Genomic DNA, 6,531 nt, shown 5'->3' with positions numbered 1-6,531 from the left:
TTGTGTGAATAGGCTACAGAGTTTGAACACCAGTTTATGTTCTGATTGCTGAATATGCTGCCCACACAGCCTGCCTATTGTTGGGCTAACTGGAAATATCAGTGTTCCTACTCTGTAATATCTGTAAATAAAAATCAGTAAATTATCCTAAGTTTCTTCAGGCCAGATCAGTAGTTGTTGGTTTATACTTTATTGTCAAAAACTTAGGAGCCACAGTTGTTGAAAGTGAATCCTAGTGTTGGTAACTACTGTGAAGCTGTCTGTGCCTCTACCCATTTCTGTTGATTTTCACTGTTTCAGTGCACAGTGATGGCTGCTTTCAGCAAGTACTCTACACATTCAGAGAAACTTCCCTAGTAACAAACTATAGAAATGATCTCTGAAAGTACAATCTTTTCTTTCAACAAGAAATTCAGCTTTCCACCTGTAGGCTTTATTTGGAATTTTTAGCTCAAATATGGGGCAGGTTTAAAAGGTTAGGGAGTTAATGACCTCCAGGAAGCAAACCTGAACCAATGATGGAAGGAAACAACAGGATAAGCCCCAACTTACTCAGCATTGGAGTGGCACAACTCTGAAGCATGTTCTTTTCAATTTCTAGATGTCCCAGGTTTAGCTGGTTTTAGCCCCAATTGTCAACAATATAATAATTATTTCCTTAACTCATCCTTTTTTGGTTGCTTTCCCTTCTACATCTCAATTTCCTACTTTCCTACCATTGCTCCTGGAATTACCTCAAAAATGAATTTCTTACTCTCAAATCCTTGATTCTGGACTTGATTCTGTTACTAATATGGGCAACGAAAATAAATTACTATATATGAAATCAGAAAATGTAACTGGAAGTACAATAGGAGACACGACAAAGTTTAAAGTAAGAAGAACCTGAGAACAGCATAATATAAATTGGAAAGTTCAGAGCTAATCCACACACAGACAAGGTATATCTTTTAAATGAAAATACATACTTAGAAGAGCTTCAATCAACAGGCACCCAAGTATACAGCCACCCACATTTTAATAAGTTATCTTCCAATTCTGAGGGTTAGTATGATTGCATTTTACAACTTCATCTCTGTAGATAATGAGCAGATACACAAAGAAATTGACAGGCAGCTTGTATCTTTGCAAAACCACCTAATAATATTTTCTGTAGTGGAACAATATACTTTTTCCAGTGGACAAAGCAAAGGAGTTAAAATAAAGGCAAACTTCACTATCAGAAATCTGGAAAGAAACTTCACCCTGAAGTTTAATAGTTTGTGAACCATAACTTGTTTCCAGTAACTAGTTCTGTTGGTAATTTCCAGCTCTAAGACCAAAGAGAACAGGGCCTGCTGAATTCCCAATCTTCAGGAAGTTATAAAGAAAATTCCAGAGGAGTAAAAAAGCCTACAAATGTCTATGCTTGAAATAAGCAGAGATTTGAATACTTGTTCTCAGGAATAGTAGGTTAAATTCTAGATGAGAAACATTCATCATGGGATAATAATAGAGCTAGCAACAGGCAAAAAAAAAAAAAATGCATTAGACATAAATATATTGCCCACAGGAAAAGATCATCTTTATTGGGCAACTGGACATTAACTAGCACAATGCTTTCCCACCCTACCCTCAACACTTTAATATTTTACTTTAATTTCAAAATAAGGACAAATAACACATCTTAAGCCCACTGGAAAATAATAAACATAGTAATAAAATCTAATTTCAATAGCCAGTGACTATTTTACTTTCTACTTTGTAGCCCTATTATATGCATCTTTTTTTTCTTTTAACTCTCTGTTCTCTCTTCAAGTAGGCACATTGATTTGAAATTCAATGAAAATCACATTAAAAATATTTTTGGAGGCAATCCAGATAGCAAGAAGGAGAGAATGACCCATGGATGGTCTAGAATGCACTGGATATGATGCTGATGAGGATTCGCTCTTTCTGAACACAGCTGCTCCTGATCTGTAGTTTATGTACATCATTATTCCTGGGACTTGGATGACACATCTGTCTCCTAAAATAAAAGGGAAAATTTCAAGCTTCCAAGGTCTACATGGCCATTTCTTGCAGTGATCAGCAATAAATGCCCAAGACTTGCCACAGTAATTGGCCCCAACCCTGGGATGATCCAGGGCAAGTTTCCAAGTTGAAATCCTGCCTCCTTAGAGTGACTACATTGAAAACACAAGTATATGTCTAATAGGTTTGTTGGATCAGCCTGATTCAACAGCATGCAGTCTGTATACACCTGATAAAAAAGGTGAAAGAACCTCAATTCTAAGTTAGAAATAAATACACAGGAGACATAATTCTCCTAATTCATATAGACTCTTTTGGAAAGTGAAAGGTAACAATTTCTCATTTTCACTCTCATAAATCATCTGTTAACTCATGTAACACACACACATACACATCCCTGGAAGATTTTAATCCAATGCTAAATCCTTTTGGAGGAAAGAGAAGAAATTGTATTGAAATGCAGAAAAAAATTTTTGAGTTTGTTTGTTTAAAGGAAATTATGGGAAAATCACAAGGTATTTTAAATTTATTCCCTTTTAATGGACATGAGACATAAGAAGGTAAAGGTGGTCTAATGCAGTTCTTCATGATTGAGTTTATATTCTTCAAGATTGGCAATTTATACTCAGGAATTCTGCTTTATCTTTTATTCAAAAATGATTAGAATTTTTCTCCCATTTTAAAAATGGAGAAAATATGTTGTAAAAAGTGGTGTTGCTAGGTCATTATCTTTCAGGGAAGAACTCAGAATAAAACTCTTGACCCAGTGGTGACACAAGGTTTTATAAATTTGAAGGTTTTTGAATTTTTAATTCTAATGTTGAGGTGAGAAGTTGATTTATCATTTTCAGAATAAGTATCTGGCAAAAATAATATACATTCAGATACATTCAGGAGATAACTTTAAGAAACTAACTTTAAGAAAGCACATCTTATGGGACCAGGGAGAGCGGCAAACCATAAGGGACTCTTAATCTCAAGAAACAGATCGAGGGTTGCTGGAGGGGAGGGGAGTGGGAGGGAATAGGGTGGCTGGTTGATGGACATTGGGGAGGGTATGTGAATCACTATGGTGAGTGCTGTGAATTGCGTAAGATTGATGATTCACAGACCTGTATACCTGAAAAAAATAATACATTATATGTTAATAAAAAAAAGAAAGCACATCTTAGTTTAGAGCATACTTAGTTCCAGAAATCTCTAGATTCACTAGAAATTACAACCTTAGTTATATAATTAATTCTACCACTCCCCTCTATTATGCTATCACACAATGGTATTTCCATTTAGCATGTAAATTTTCTCAAAAATAATGAACATAAGAATCATATAGGGAATAGTGGTTTTAGGAGGTCACCATCTTTTGACTTAGTTCATCATGCCTTTGGTAGAGATCTTTGTGAAAGTATTTTCACAAAATGTATCTTGTTTAACTTATATGCCTTCTTTTAATACATGTTGTTTCCTCTTTAGTATGGTCATCAAGGTGCTCAGAAATTTTTGTAATCATTTATAGTTTCAGCTTTCTATCTTTCCTTAGCATACTTTTCTTCCCATATCCCACCACAACTAAGATATTTTCTATTTTCCCTGTTTAGTGGTGTTCTTAGTTCTTAATATTTTTTTTATTTTTTTTAATATTTATTTTTATTTGTTTATTTACAGCATAACAGTGTTCATTGTTCTTAATATTTTAATATGAAGTGCCTTATATCCTCTTGAAACAAATAAGAAATAGTCTATTTGTTGCTGATAAAGTCATTGTTTATCTCCTAGTTGTCATATATTGGACATATATTCATACCTTATCTTATTATTTCTATAGCATTTCATCTTATTATTATTCTGTAGTTATTCCCTCCCCTAGTTTTTCTTTTAATTCTTTAGAATCTGAACTCCAGTCTCTTTAAACAACCATTTTTTTCTACACTTACTTTACATAACTAGTATTTCCAAGTGTTCTAATGTTAGCTTTTATTCCTTCTCACTTCATAGGTGTAGGCAATATCATAATATCGTACCTATGCTGTTGGTATCTATTTTTCCACTTTATAAATGAAGAAATTGACACAAAGAAATTAACAAAGTTATTCAAGGATATATATTTGGTAAGTATCAGGGCTTTAATTTTAACGACGTTTGTATTTCTTCTACCATTCCACATAGGTCTCTAGGATAGCTTGCCATAACAAAACCCACAATAGCTCTGTGACGTGAATAATATCTGTTTCTTGTTTTTGTTACATATTCTACTTTATTAGAAAACCTCTGCTGTATTGTGGGATCCTAGTTAAGAGGGGCTCTACCATCTGGAAGGTTGCCTTCCAGATTTGGTAGTTTTAATGGTAAGAAGAAGAGAATTGGAGAATTGGATACTGGAACTAAAAATGTAATGGAGATATGAAACACATATTACTTTTGCTCACATGGCCAGAGAAAATCACATGACACTAATTCCACTGGATGAAACTTTAGGACAACTAGTTAATTGTGGAAATAATGCTGACCACAATTTCCCCATGAGGTAGAATATTCCTTATGTATATTTTAATTGTAGTGGAGTCTTTCAGTTTTAGGGTACCAATTCCATCACTTCCTTTTCAACAACACCATAATTGTTAGTGGGGGAGAAGTTCTCCCCCACTTTGTGTGGTCTTCAAGGGTGGATGCAAAAGTGGACAGTTCCTCCCTATTACTCTAGGTAGCCAGACACAGAACCTAAGGGAGACTGTCAATCAGATGTGTGTGGTACTGAACTTGAAGTCTGTGACTTGATAGAAAAACAGGAAGAAGAATGAAACACTCATTCATTCTGACAGAGCAAGCTGACCCAACCATTGTTGTTAGAATGATCATTTCTCCAGTTCCCCTTCTGGAGCCCTCTAAAAATCTCTTATTTTATGTTGCTAAGCCTGTTATACACATTAATACTGCAAACTTCCTCATAGCCTTTTGATAAATATTTTTGCATAAGAGGGCAGAGTTAAATTCTGTTGCTTACAACCAGAGAACCCAAACTCATATACACTACTTACTAATATTCTGAAGATATAGTGAGGGTTTTTAAGAGATCCAAATGTGAAGTTACAGATGTATGTGTCATTATATAAAATTTTTTTTTTCTTTGACAGAGATCACAAGTAGGCAGAGAGGCAGGCAGAGAGAGAGAGAGGAAGGGAAGCAGGCTCCCCGCTGAGCAGAGAGCCTGATGCGGGGCTCGATTCCAGGACCCTGAGATCATGACCTGAGCCGAAGGCAGAGGCTTTAACCCACTGAGCCACCCAGGCGCCCCTCATTATATAAAATTTAAAGGATAAGATTCAGGAATAAACTAATACTGGTGATATTTATATAACTTCTAAAAAATGCAGTAAAAAGTGTCAAGAAATATAAGAAAGCCAATGAGATCCTGCTAAAGAAGTATGAAACCCCCTTTGCTAAAAGATCTTCAACTCAGATTGCTTAGCACCTAGGTTAGAATCAGTTTAGTGATAATAAGATAAGCACTTCACTAATGTGATTCTGAATGAGCAATTTTCATATTAATGGCTTTCTCACTCTATTAATGAAAACACAATTTGCCACTATAATGGGAACATCACTTAAATTAGATCAAAATTGCTAACATGAATAGGCTGTTAATAAAGCAAAGATATTGTATGTACTTACGGTTCTCCTATTGTATTAAGAATGTTCTTATATTCCAAAATTTGTATTACATTAGGAAAAGCTGGGCCATTTTATTGACTGCTTGATAATGTCACTTACTGTATATACAAGCCATTGCCATCACATTAACTTTGCATAGATCTGCCAGGAGCTGAGCAGAAGTCATATAGAAAGGAGAATTCCACACACCGTAACTAACAGTAAGCATTCTCCCATAACCTGGGACTGTTGTCCTTAGTCATTTGGTATACATTATAAACTACTGAAGAGATAGAAAACACTGTAAGAAAAAAAAAGAAAGAAAAGAAAACATTGTAAGAAAATGAAAAATTTAAACACTTGAGTCATAAAAACAATAATCACTCTGTTAGTTTGCTAGGGCTGTATGTAACAAAATACTACAGACTGGTGGCTTATACAATAGAAACTTGTTTTCTCACAAGTCCGGAGACTAGAAGTTCAAGATCAAAATGTCAGCATTGTTGGTTCTTTCTGAGGGCCATGAGGGATAGATCTGTTCCAGGACTGTCTCCTTGGCTTATAGATGGCCATCTTTTCTCTATGTCATCACTTAGTCTTCCCTCTGTATATGTCTCTATGTCCAAATTTCCTCTTCTTGTAAGAGTGTTAGACAGATTAAGGCCTACCCTAATGACTTCATTTTCATTTAAGGACCTCTGCAAAGATGCCATGTCTAGATATGTTCATATTAGGAAGTACTAGGGGTTAGGATTTCAACATAACAATCTGAGGAAAGGGGACACATTTCAGCACATAACAACTGCCTTAAGTTTTAATTTTCCATGCATGTATAAACATGTGTTTATGAGATGTTTATGTGCAAAGTTT

At 35.0% G+C, this 6,531-nt stretch overlaps 1 pseudogene; it reads right to left on the bottom strand.

Moving 5' to 3' along the window:
* Positions 1-312: 312 nt before the first annotated feature.
* Positions 313-395, bottom strand: LOC123939402 (annotated as a pseudogene).
* Between the last annotated feature and the right edge of the window lie 6,136 nt (positions 396-6,531).

This window comes from Meles meles, chromosome 3 (genome assembly GCF_922984935.1).
Source record: "Meles meles chromosome 3, mMelMel3.1 paternal haplotype, whole genome shotgun sequence".
Lineage (NCBI taxonomy): Eukaryota > Metazoa > Chordata > Mammalia > Carnivora > Mustelidae > Meles > Meles meles.
Note: the sequence above shows the minus strand (reverse complement) of the source record. Positions and strands in the feature narration are given on the sequence as shown.